This window comes from Amblyraja radiata, chromosome 6 (assembly GCF_010909765.2).
Source record: "Amblyraja radiata isolate CabotCenter1 chromosome 6, sAmbRad1.1.pri, whole genome shotgun sequence".
Classification (NCBI taxonomy): Eukaryota; Metazoa; Chordata; class Chondrichthyes; order Rajiformes; family Rajidae; genus Amblyraja; species Amblyraja radiata.
In genome coordinates this window covers 60,837,449-60,850,961 of record NC_045961.1, presented here as the reverse complement: position 1 = coordinate 60,850,961, position 13,513 = coordinate 60,837,449, and positions in this window count along the sequence as shown.

Here is a 13,513-nt window from a genome sequence, read left to right as displayed (position 1 = left end):
TCCACCCCTCCTCCTCAATATACTGTCTATCTTCCTTCTACTCTCTCAGTCTAGATGGAGGGTCTTGTCTAAAAAAAACAATGCCCAATCATTTCACTCCATTGTTGCTCTCTAACCTACTGAGTTCCTCCAGCGGTTTGTTTTTTGCTGTTGGTTTATTACATCCAGATGAGTATCTGTAAATGAGTAAGCCTGAACGAAAGCCTCATTGTGCATCGTGCACACTTGGCAGGACCCAACATGCTAGGTGGTTGTCAGGACATATATGCCTTTCATAAATAACTCTCCATTTTGAGATACCTGTCATGGATCACATGCCTACTCTGGCAGTAAATGCAGAAATTATATCTGTTAGAAATGGAATGTTTCCTAGCCTGACAGTTAAGTTTTTGTTTAATACATAATGCATCAGTGAAGAGGAAAGTGTGGCATGTCACATATATGTGGAAGGACAGCTTGCAAGACTCACAAGACAAGATTTCTGAAATTGAGTGAAGCCCTGACTTTGTCTTTGAGAGGCGTGCAGGACTTGTGTGACCTTTCACTCTTGGTCACAGATGACGGTGAGCTTGTGAAAGAATAGTATGCATCAACACACTGGTTCCACAGGGACTGCTGATTAGAGGATCTCCCTATAAAACCTGTGCTAAAGGGTCATTGTGCCATCTATATTACTAAAAGTCTGATCTTGACCATTTCCTGTTGTTCTGTCTATTGATTTTAGAAACAACGCTGCCACTTATGGCTGTGATTTTTGGCCATCTTACTCAGAAACCCCTCTGCTGCGCAGGACAAGAGGATTTTTCCCATCGATGAAAAATAAAAGGATTATTATTGTTTAAAGAATGTTGAGATTCTCTATCCCAAAGGCCATGCCCCTTCCTGAGGGACTATAAAACCCAAAAGTGTGGAGGTGCCTTAATTCTCTGCAAGATGGGGGGAGCGAGAGGTCGCAATTCTCAGTCTGAGCTGTGAATAACACTGAACACATGTCTACTAAACTGTGATTGGTTTTACTGACCTGTCAGTGCCCTTAATGTGGTTTGAAAATGTAATTTTGAAATGCAAAAGTGTGTTTTGGTTTGAAAGTGCTAAAACTGTGTTGCCATTTGTTTTGAAAGTGCAAAAGCAAGCTGTGTTGACTTTAGTTTTGAAAGTGCTAACGTAAGCTGCGTTGCCTTTGGTTTTGAAAGTGCTAAAGGAAGCCGCCTTGCCTTTGGTTTTGAAAGTGCTAAAGCGAGCTGCCTTGCCTTTGGTTTTGAAAGTGCTAAAGCGAGCTGCCTTGCCTTTGGTTTTGAAAGTGCTAAAGCGAGCTGCCTTGCCTTTGGTTTTGAAAGTGCTAGAGCGAGCTGCCTTATCTTTGATTTTGTAAGTGATAAAGCGAGCTGCCTTGCCTTTGGTTTTGGAAGTGCTAAAACGAGCTGCCTTGCCTTTGGTTTTGAAAGTGCTAAAGCGAGCTGCCTTGCCAAATTAGAGCTGCCTTGCCTAATTAGAGCTGCCTTGCTTAATTAGAGCTGCCTTGCCTTATTAGAGCTGCCTTGCCTTCTATATAATTAAAAGTCTAATCTTGACCACTTCCTGTTTGCGCTTTATATTGATTTTAGAACAAAACGCTACCACGTACGGCTGTGATTTTTGGCCATCTTACTCAGAGTTCCCCTCGGCTCATCGGGTGCCGAGGATATTTCCCATCTATGAAAAATAAAAGAGTTATTAGTGTTTAAAACATGTTGAGATTCCCTCTCCTGTCAAGCATGTCATGAAGGCCACACCCCTTCTGATGGGAGGGGGGAGGGACTATAAAACCTGGAAATGTGGGCGTGGCTCCATCTCTGCAAGATGGGGGAGGGAGAGATCATGACTCGCCGTCTTTAGTGGCCTTGCACCCCGCTTGAAATGGTATGAAACTGCACTTGAATTTGGTGCCCTTGCACCCTACTTGAAATGGAATTTCTAGGAATAGCCATGAGTCAACTGCAAGCCCACCAGCCATGATTGAGTGAGCTGCCAGCACAACAGGCTTGAGTGACTGAGCCGCCAGTCCAAGAATCCATTCAGCCCACAATGTCCATACTAGCCCTCTGGAAACCAGTCCCTTCAGCGCACAACACCCATACTAGCGCTCCAGAAAGCCCCCCCCCCCCCCCCCCCCCCCCCACTGGCCACCAATATTGGAATTGGTGGATAGGTGGAATATTGCCTTGGGGACCAGCCCTCCCGTGTGATGCTGGGACCCAACGGGTCTCACTTAGTCTAGTATTCTTCTATATGTTTGTACCCTTTGTTTTTGCACAATTTACTTTGGCATTTATGACTACTAGTTCTTGTGTATTCTTATGAACACATTGCTCGTTGCGATTCCATCTGGAGTCAGTTGAGGCTTGGCTTGCTGCTTGAGTTCACTGAAGTCTGGAAATATCAGCTCACACACATGTCTACATGCCTCTCAAAATTAGGGTCAGCCTCACTTTCTTAGCTTCAACAACATTGCAGGCTGTATTATAACAGTTTAAAACAGTTCAGCCAACAAGATGGGAATTCTTCCATTTGAATAGATGTAGGTTTTGTACTCAACTGGGCAGGGAGAGTTTGGCTTCCCTATAGTTTCCCAAAAGTGCAGGAATTCATGAACATAAACTTGTCTGTTTAGCAACTTGTCATTGTGAGTACATTTTACTCAAGTAGGCTTCCTCCTGTACACAATGCTTTTCGGAAACATGATAGGATTCATGTGGTTTGCAGAACTGTGCCACCTTCCTTCCGATCAAAGGAGCAAATATTTCCTCACATGTGATTGTTCCCAACTCAGTAATTGAAACAGCGCTCATTGTTTATGTTATAACTCTACAGGTTCATCCTGTTGCAAAATGAGGAAAAAACAAAACACAAAATTGGACTAGAATTTAATCCAGTCAACCCTGAAATGGAGAAGCATTGCATGAGGGCGCATGACAGCACTGTTTATGAAAAGCACTTCTGAGTTTTCAGGATTTCTGAAAAACAGCATTTCAAAACGCTTTTAAAGAGATTGCTAATTTTAATTCATTACCAACAGAACGATGCGGACAGATTGCTAATCCCATTGCTTTTTTTGTTAGTTATGTGACAATATGTTCCAAAAAATATTCCACCAGTGTATCTGGTTGCATGCACCATATCCTAATAGTCTTGATAATAAAACCTGCTGGCCTCCCTATTTGCTTTTTGGCGAGCATAACTTTGTTATTTTATTATCAAATTATCAAAACATCAGAAATGGTTTTTATATAAATATGATCAGATCTCTCAGATGCCATTGTTGTTTGCATCTTAACTTTGATTCCAATTGTTGAACACCCAGATGCAAAATTAACTTCAAGACTATAAGCTAATGTTTTTAGTTGAACACTTCGACCCTAAATCCAATTTGTACATATATTGAAATATCTTTACAGAAGGTTTGGTTTAATAGTGACCAATAGTAATGTGGAAAGTGTTTCGCTAAATTATTTTCACAAACTTCTGATCTTTTCCTCTAATGACGACTGAGAGGCAATTCTTTTAATGGACTTTTCATCACAGTATATATTATTTGGTTTGCTGACTGAGGAATATTTACAACAAAACAATGCATGAGAGAACAATAATACAATGCATATTGTTTAAGAAGGAACTGCAGATGCTGGAAAATGGAAGATAGACAAAAGTGCTGGAGAAACTCAGCGGGTGCAGCTATGGAGCGAAGGAAATAGGCAACGTTTCGGGCCGAAACCCTTCCTCAGGCTGATGGAGGGTGGGGGGGGGGGGGGGGGGGGGGGGGGAGCATGGAGAAGAAAGGAAAAAGGAGGAGGAGGAGCCCGAGGGCTGAGGGAGAGTTAGGAAGGGGAGGAGACAGCAAGGGCTAACGGAATTGGGGTATAAGTATGTTATGAAAGACTTATAGTGTTTTCATGTCTGGCTTAAGTGGATGAGTGTAAGACATGAATGTGGAAAGAGAACCCTATAGGGGATAGGGTTAAATTGATTTTGGAGGAAGAAAAAGCTGTACATAAAATCCATTTGTATGAACTTATAGAGGTCCTGATGAACCTTGCGCAAAGTAAGTTTGGATGGAGACTATTTAAGCAGAATTATATGGTTCAATTGAACTAAGAAAAGTATTTCCCAAAGAACAGGTCTAAATCTGAGGCATTACCATTATACTAGAGTTTGTCATAAAAATGGAAAGTGCTGGTAATGTTCAGCTGGTAATGTTCAGCTGGTAATGTTCAGACAGCATCTCAGGAGAGAGAAAAACAATTAATATTTTTAGCCAATTACCCACCTTAAAATGAGATTATGACGGGGTTTCACTCTTGGATGCTGAGTTTATTTCACTAAAGGAGCCCCCTTGACCATATTACCAAAAATCCAATTACAATATGTCTGAAGGAGGGTCTCAACCTGAAACGTCACCCATTCCTTGTCTCCAGAGATGCTGCCTGTCCCGCTGAGATACCCCAGCTTTTTGCGTTTTTCAATTTAAACTGCATCTGCAGTCCCTTCCTACACAATATTAATGTTTGTCAATTAATTCATTTATTAATAAGTAGCACATGTTTATTACACATCACTTTCAAAATACAATTAATTTAAGATCTTACAAACCTTCATTCCATCACCTATCACCCTTTTAATTTCAGAATAATACAAGTGAAGTTCATTCAATCTTTCATCAAAATGGTGTATTTCAAGATTTGGCATCTAATGGAGAAAATCATATAACACCATCAGATCAGCAATAGCCTTTCCTAATAACAAAGTGCGAGAGTTAGAGTTTCTATTTTGAGCATAATCTGCAAGTTAGGTACAAAAAAGATCCAAAAGAATGCCAGTTTACCGATGTGATTTTATTTGCTCCAGTTTCAATTTAGTCCATTTACATATAACAGAATGTATCTTCTAAGCTTCCATCTGCAAACATACAATTCAGATTTAGTATATCCATCAAAGTCAAATAATAATGTTATTTCCCCGTAGTCATTATTTGTGCTGAGATTTCAATCTCAAATTTAATTTCAAACACAGATGAAAGTACTGAGACTATAACAAACTTATTTTAGGTGCTGAAGTGGGCGGGCGTTTTAAAATGCAGATGGTGTTATATTTGAATATGAAGCATCAGCATAGGAAACAATTTGATTGACCTGCTATGTTATTTTAAAATAGTGAACATGCAAACACTAATAATCAATCTGTAACAGGAACTCAGATATTGCTGAACTCTTTTCATAAAAGATGATGGGCAGATGTTTAATGTATTTTCAAATAACCACATGTGTTTTGCATTCTGGCTGAGGCAGTGTCCAGGAGATGGAATTAATAAAACCAGAAATAAAAAGAGCAATTATTCAGCAGACACGGCAACATTTGTGGAAAGAGATACTGAGATGTTTTATTTTTACAAGCTGACATTTCATCAGAAATAATGTTAGTTTGGAATCAAGTCCATTTTATGTCACAGATAAGTAGGAGCAGTGGAGGGAATGGCAATGAAGGGTTGGATACCGGGAGGGATAACGATGCAATTTTAAAAAATATTTTAATTCATTCAATTTTTTTAATTTCTGAATTTGTGGCAATTGCCCACTGCTCATCATCTAGCATGCATAATCCGGCTGTTTCAAGGTTGTATGCAACTTTGATAAGACCAGCAGATGTTGTTGTTCCCATTCAATTGCAGTATCGAGGCTCAGTCTGAAGAAGGGTCTCCATCCAAAACATTACCCATCCCTTCTCTCCAGAGATGTTACCTGTCCCACTGAGTAACTCCAGCATTTTGTATCTATCTTGGGTGTAAACCAGCAACTGCAGTTTCTTTCTACACACTTGCAGTTCATGCGTCTTATGGCAGAAGTCACAGGTTTGGTGAATACCTGCAATGCATTTTCTAGATACCACACACTGTGGCCACTCAATGTGGGTGTTGGAGGGCATGAGTGTTTAGGGTGATTAATGGTTACACATCAAGTGGACTGCTTTGTCTTGATTGCCGTGGAAGTGGACTGCTTTGTGCTGTCAATGATTGTTTATAGACTTTCATTACTATAGATAGAGGATTGACTAAAAGAAAACCAAGTACAAACTGAAGGGTCTTGTTCAGATTGGCAGTCCACTCTGGTGCAGATTTCACCAGGATTCATATTAGGTAAGCAAACAAACTGCAGCAGGACCCAGTGGGTCAGATCCATATCATATAACAGAGCGGCACGGTGGCGCAGCGGTAGAGTTGCTGCCTTACAGCGCTAGAGACTCATGTTCAATCCTGGCTATGGGTGTTTGTCTGTACGGAGTTTGTACGTTCTCCCCGTGACTGCGTGGGTTTTCTCCAAGACCTTTGGTTTCCTCCCACATTCCAAAGACGTACAGGTTAGTAGGTGAATTGGCTTGGTATAAGTGTAAATTGTCCATAGTATGTGTAGGATAGTGTTAATGTGCAGGGATCTTTGGTCGATGCAGACTCAGTGGGTCGAAGGGCCTGTTTCCGCGCTGTATCTCTCGACAGGTGTTTAGATGAAAAGACAAAAGACTATATCTAACTCTGCTAATGATACAGAGCTGGTGAAAGCAAACCGTGAGAATTTAAAATATTAAATTTGATTTCCCAATTTTTACTGCTGTAATATGTGCTATGATTTAGAAGGCAATAAACAATCCACATAATTCACATAAAGATGAAACATCTTTGCATTAATAAAAGCTATTAGTTTTGCACCATTTCAACGTTAAAATCTAGTTTGTTTGATTAAGACTGAAAGCTGTCCCAATTGTGCATGCTGATTCATGGAAAACCTCAGGTTACCCTGGAGATGAGGGAGAGTGTCAGTGGTGGGAGATGGAAGCGGGGTGAGGGGTGTGTGTGTGTGTGTGGGGGGGGGGGGGGGGGGGGTCATGTTACAAAGGGATAATGGTACCTTGATCTTTAGATGACATTTCATCCTAACAGAGTGGAGTGAGCAGAGCCCGTGCCATTGGAATTCATAATTTACCATGTCGACAGATCAAGGTATCCATGAGCTGAAGATATTAGCAAACAAACACTTTGAATCATGCTCAGCCTTGCCAGAAGTCCAATTTTTAATACAGAAATAAGATGGGGTGGTCCTATAAAATATAAAAAATATGTCCCACTTTATATCACACATTGGTTTTAGTGTAAAATACTGCTTGTTTTATTGGGAGTAAAAATCCTAGGTCTTAGGTATTGATTCATAAAACAAATTGATTCAACTTCTGCTGGTACATGTTAGATGCCATGCATGATGATGATAAAATCACGTGCATGAAATATGAAGGGAAATTTAGACTTGCATCTGGGTGAATCATAACCAGAAATGCTGAATCGATTTCCTGAGGTGCTGGACTATCACAGGAAATAGATAGAAATATTATAAACATCCACCGTCAGCTTTTGGGATAATTTAATCATAATAAAACTGGTGCAAATGGAAGCAATCTTATAATACCAGGAGTCTGCGAAAAGAAGCATTAAAGAAAATGTGTATGTGCAGTGTACATAAGTGAAGGATAACCTCATGATCTGAGTATTGCATGTGATGTAACTAATACGTTAATAAACCAGAAAATGTTGAGGTGTGCATGAGGTCCTATGGTGAAAACTATAAAGATACATTTTGTCAGGTGACATTCGACATTTGATAGGGCTACACGTGTGACAGGCACCCAGCAACTGGAGGAAACCGTAACATGGTCAGCCTGAACACTTTGGCAAAATGGTGCACATTCCAATATTTTTTAGATTGCATGTTGCGGACTCATTTAGTGCACAGATTAACAAATGAAATGTTGTTTAAGAACTTGTATCGAAGAACAGTGATTCTGGAGTGCCTGGGCCTTTTATTTTGTCCAGGAAGTGAAGTTGACAGGAAATTATGTTACACAATGGCTTGAACGGCAGGAGACATGAACACAGCCATGGTGTATGATGCCCACGGATGGGGCTTGGGGGCTTAGAGGTGATGATGCAAATTATTGTCAAGTGACTATGACAATTGATTTGTTGCTGATCACTCATCAATGGTTCATGACACTCATGGAGTGTTCAGTGAGCTCGGGAGATGTTCACTGGGCAGGTTTTGTAAATTCCTGGGAAATGTTATTTACCACTTCATACATGCTAACAGTGCCAACATTTGTGATTAATTGCACAAAATGGACAATACGAATGGGGAAGGACTGACTACAGGCATCACAGTCCAACTGGGAGATGACTCATAATGTTCCTAACAGTTAGGAGGATGCAGACATTTTTGATATAAGATGAATATATAAGATGAATTTTGTGCATTAGGTCCACATTCTCATTCATCTGCAAAACATGCCCATTCACCATGTGCCGAGACTGGCTGTTTACACCGTTAATTCACAGGAATGGAAGGAGCTGCATATGCTTGAATAGAGTAAGGTACCAGGTAAAGTTCCATTACCTGTGATTAGTTAAGCCAATTGGTAAGGTTCCCAAGCAAGTTGAAATAAATATTTTTGTGGTAACTATGTTATTCGGAAAAGGATGTCAAAACATTAGATATAGTAGCAGCAGGTCATGCAAACCTTTAAGCCTGCTCTAAAATTCTAATTTCACTGTGATCACAGCTGATCAAAATCATAGCCTCAGCTTCATTGTTCTGCATAGCGCCCATAATCCCTGACTCCTCAATCAATCAAAGGTTTGCCAAACTCAATCCTTCAGCCTCTAAAGGTTATTGTTGTGCAGAACATTGGTATTGCAAAGATTGGTATTGGTATTGGTGTTGTTTTTATTATTGTCATGTGTACCGAGATACATTGAAATCACCTTGTTTGAGTGCTACCCTGTCAAATCATACTGTATATGAGTACACTTAAGCCATGTGCAAGTACAGCAGGTAGTGCAAAGAGAACAATCCCAGAGTGCACTGTTACAGTGTTATAGCATGGCAGAAAAAATGCAGATTTTAAAAAAGTGCACGGTCCACAATGGGGTAGGTTGGGAGATTGGGACTTCATCCCAGTCTATGAGATGACCATTCCTTAGATGATAGTGGCAATGAAGCTGTTGCTGACTCAAGTCATGTGAATTTTCAAGCTTTTGTAACTTCTGCCAGAAGGAGTGAAGTGGAGAAGAGGGGAAGACTTTGGTGAAAATTATTCTTGTTATGTTGGCTGCATGAAGTGTGGAAGGAGTCAATGAGGGAGAGTTTGGGGACTGGTTTATGTGATGGACTGGGCTACATCCACAACTCTCTGCAGTTTCTTTCTATCTTGGGCAAAGTTGTGACCAAACGTTGTGAGCAGTTGTGAAGTATCCTATTAGGATGCATTCGACAATGCATCTGTAGAATTTAGCAAAATTAGTTGGAGAAATGCCAAATGTTGGTCTTCCAAAGGAATAGAGATGTTGGTGTCCTTTCTTGGCCTTTCTAGTCCAGAACAAATTGTTGGTGATATTCACGCCAAGGAACTCAAGGTTCTCGACCATCACCACTTCAGCGCCATTAATGCTGACCTGGTCTCATTTCTTGTCAATAATTTTGTCTTCCTGACATTGGAGATCAATTTGAAGCTGGCTCTGAGGTCCAGGAGATTGCAGATGATCTTTTGTGGGATTATGATGTTGATGGCAGATGTCAATCAATAAGTGTCCTTGTTACCAAGATGTTCCAGCGATAGATTTATGGCCAGGGAGATGACATCTGCTGTGGACCTGTTATGATGGTAGATGAACTGCATTGCATCAAGGTTGTCTGAGTGGCTGGAGATATGTATGCCATGACCAACCTCTCAAAGCATTTCATGAAATGGGAAATCAGAGCCACTGGACAGTAGTTATTAAGGCACTCCGCCTTTTATTTGATACAGGGATGATAGCACCCACCTCTTGAAGAGGACGAGAACCTCACAATAGATTAGAGAGAGGTTAAAGATGTATGGGAATGCTTCTTTTGGTTAGTCTGCCAGATCCTAAGGATGTGATTGGGGGTTCCATCCAGGTCAGTTTCTTTCTGTGGGTTCACTCTCAAGAAGGCAGACCTTACATCTGCAACAGTGACCATGGGTACAGGCACACCCAAGGTATCGGACCAAATTACATAATTCCACCAACCCTCTGTTCAATGCAGGTATAGAATCGGAGCAATTAAATTCTTACTTGCAGCAGCACAACAGCTCCAGCTTGCTCCTGAAAATTTTCTTAGCATCCTCGGTGGTTTTGACAACACTCTGAAGAAAGAAATTTCTCCACATCTCAAGTCGTCAAGTCAAGAGTCAAGGGTGTTTCATGCTCATATGTCCAGAATCGGAATGATGAAATTCTTACTTGCAGCAGCACAACAGATATGTAAATATAGTACTCTGTACATGCTATAATAAACAATGACATCATTTAGCATATAAAAAAAAACTATATTAGTGCAAAGACAAAAAGCTTCTTCCTGATGGCAGAAGTGAAATGAGAGTATGGCAAATGTGGTGTGAGTCTCTGATGATGCTGCTTAAGGGCCAGTTCCCATACTGTGCCGTACATGCAATGTTCTAAGGCAACTCAACCCACCCAGATTTTGTTCTACTAAATTGCCTTTGACTGCTTTCCAATTTTTTTAAATTATTTCTTAAATAAGAGACCAGCACTCCTTGGAGTATTGCACATGCTGCCCAACCTATGCACTGAACCATAAGCTCCCTATTTTTATTTCAATTCCCTCAGCAATAAAATGTAATATTCTGTTAACTTTCCTAATCACTTTCTCTACTGGCCTTTTATAGATCATGAACTCGGACACCCAAATCCCTTTGCACCTTGGATCTCTGCAATCCCTCAACGTTTAGATAATACACATTTTGTACTTTTCTTGATAAATTGATTCACAATTTCACAATATTATGTTCCATATGCTTTTTTTCTTGCCCATTCACTCATACTCAGTCTAACCCACGAAATCTTCTTATATACTTTCTGTAAATTATCTGTAGATTGGCTATTTCATACTAGCCAATTATAGTGTTTGTTAGTAGTGACTCCGCATATATGTACTTCATATTATCAAGAGCTTACGCTAGTTGGAATGAATAGCAGCTCCGAGATGTGATGACTGCAGATCCTTGCTGTAAGTAGATTTAATAAATATGTGTTGTATCTTGATGTGTGTTCGAGTCGACTCATTACGGTGTCAGAGAGTGAATCTTGCCCACTCCACTCATGTTTATCAGGTTTTATTTTCTTCTGATTATTTTGTGTGTGTTTTATCTCAATCATGGCAAACTCATGTCGCCATTCAAGTCCTCTGATCTTTGAGTCTGACATTGCTGAAAGCTGGCATCTTTTCGAGCGTGACTACACTCATTATGCTCGCATCGTTCATCGAAATGATCCCCCCCCCTCACCGAGGAGAGGAATGCTTGACAGCGAGCTACGAGGTGAGCTCCTTCGCAACATTGATTTAACCCTAGAACAAGCAGAACATGCCTGTCGTATTTCTGAGATAATGTCTCCTTATACTGACTCTGTGCCCTTCAGTCAACGTTTGCAGCATAGTGTTAATCTTACAGACCTCTCCCTTCGCAACCCTCATGCTGGGTCTGCAGTTCGTTGTCAAAATTGCAACTATTTCCATGCTACGGATTGTTAATTCTGTGCTGCCTATGGGAAAACCTATAATTTCTGCAAGAAATTAAACCACTTTGCTCGGTGCTGCCATTCCCATGTGACTCCTGTAGCTTCAAGGATGTGCCTGCACCTGCTTCAACATGAGTTTACTGATAATGACTTCCAAGAGCCTGACTCACAATCCCCCGCACTGCTCTCAGAGAGCACAGATATCAGTTCTGCCATCTAACCTCTCCTCCCCTCGTCTAACAAGCAACTTGACCCTGAGGTAACCATGTTTGTGAATAACAGGCCTTTGATTGCAAAGATAGATACTGGCGCCAAATCCAATGTCATCTCATTAAGAGAGTTTAAAAAAATCCGTAACGCTGAACATATTGATAAGGCCTCCGCAATGCTTCGGGCCTTCGGAGAAGTAGTACTACACCCACTTGGACAAGCTGATTTAAAGTGCACCATCGACAAACAGACCCATACCTTAATGTTTTATATTGTTAAGGGGGATTCAGAGGCTTTGCTCGGTATCAATGCATGCCACGATCTAGGCCTGGTTTACTTTGGCTGCACAGTCCATAAACTCTGTCTCGCTGATGGGCCCACACAACACTGGTGGCGCGACTCACCCGTTGCAGCGGCCCCTACAGCCTGTCTGTCTTTTTATTCTTTTTTATTTTTTGTCTAGTTAAATGTAGTGTTGGTGTTTTTTAATACTGGTTTTAAATATGTATATGTGAGGTGCGGGGGGGGACTGTTTAAAATCTCTTCCCTGTCCGGGAGACCCGACCTTTACCCTGTCAGGTCTCCGTTGTCGTTGGGGCCTAGCACCGTGGAGCGGCCTCCAGCCGGAACGACCCAGGGGCTCAGGAGACTGCGGAGCTGAGGACTGCTCACCATCGTGGGGCTGGCCGGCCTCGGAGCGTGGGGAGCGGTGGTGACTCGCTGCTGCGACTCGACACCTGGGGCTCAGAGACTCCAGCAACGCAGCCGCAGGTCCGGTGGACTGGGACATCGGGAGCTCGTGGGTCCGGGTGGAGAGACCGCTTCCCGGAGCTCCCGCAACACGACTTCTCCAGCCCGTGTCGCGGGGTTGGAACGACCCGGAGCGGGGCCGTACATCGCCAGGCGCGGCTTCCTAGCATTACAGCGCCCGCCGGGGTCTCCAACATTGTGACTTTTAGACCGGGAGCGGGGCCGTAAATCGCCCGGCACGTCCTAAAATGACCGTGGGACTTATCATCGCCCGCCTGGGGCTTGGACATCGGGAGAGAAATGGAGAACAGGGGAGAGAAAAGACTTTGCCTTCCATCACAGTGGGTTCACTGTGATGGATGTTTGTGTGAATTAAATTGTGTGTGTCTGTAGGAAATTGTCTTTGTTTGTATGGCTGTGGAAACGGAATTTCGTTTGAGCCTCACTGAGGCTCAAATGACAATAAATATTGTATTGTATGGTTTTGTAACATCTTCTCTGTCAATATAAAGAACTGTTTAACAATGAGCGTGTCAAGTTGCCTATCAAATATCACATTGCTGTTGATCCCAAAGTTACTCCTGTGGTCAGAGCGCCACATCGTGTTCCGTATGTCATGCGTGACCGAATACACAATGAACCCAAGCGCATGGTTTCCATGGGTGTTATTGCTGAATTTACTGACCCATCTGACTGGGTTTCCACCATGGTCATTGCAACAAAGAAAAACAAGGAGGAGGTCCATATCTGCATAAACCCCAGAGATCTTAACACTGCCATCAAACGCCCGCATTACCCAATGCGAATGACTGAAGAAGTTGCTGCCCAGATAGGCAATGCAGCAGTGTTCTCAGTTCTGGATGCCAAAAGCTCGTTTTGGCAGATTTCACTGGACCCAGACTCGTCCAATCTCACTACGTTCGG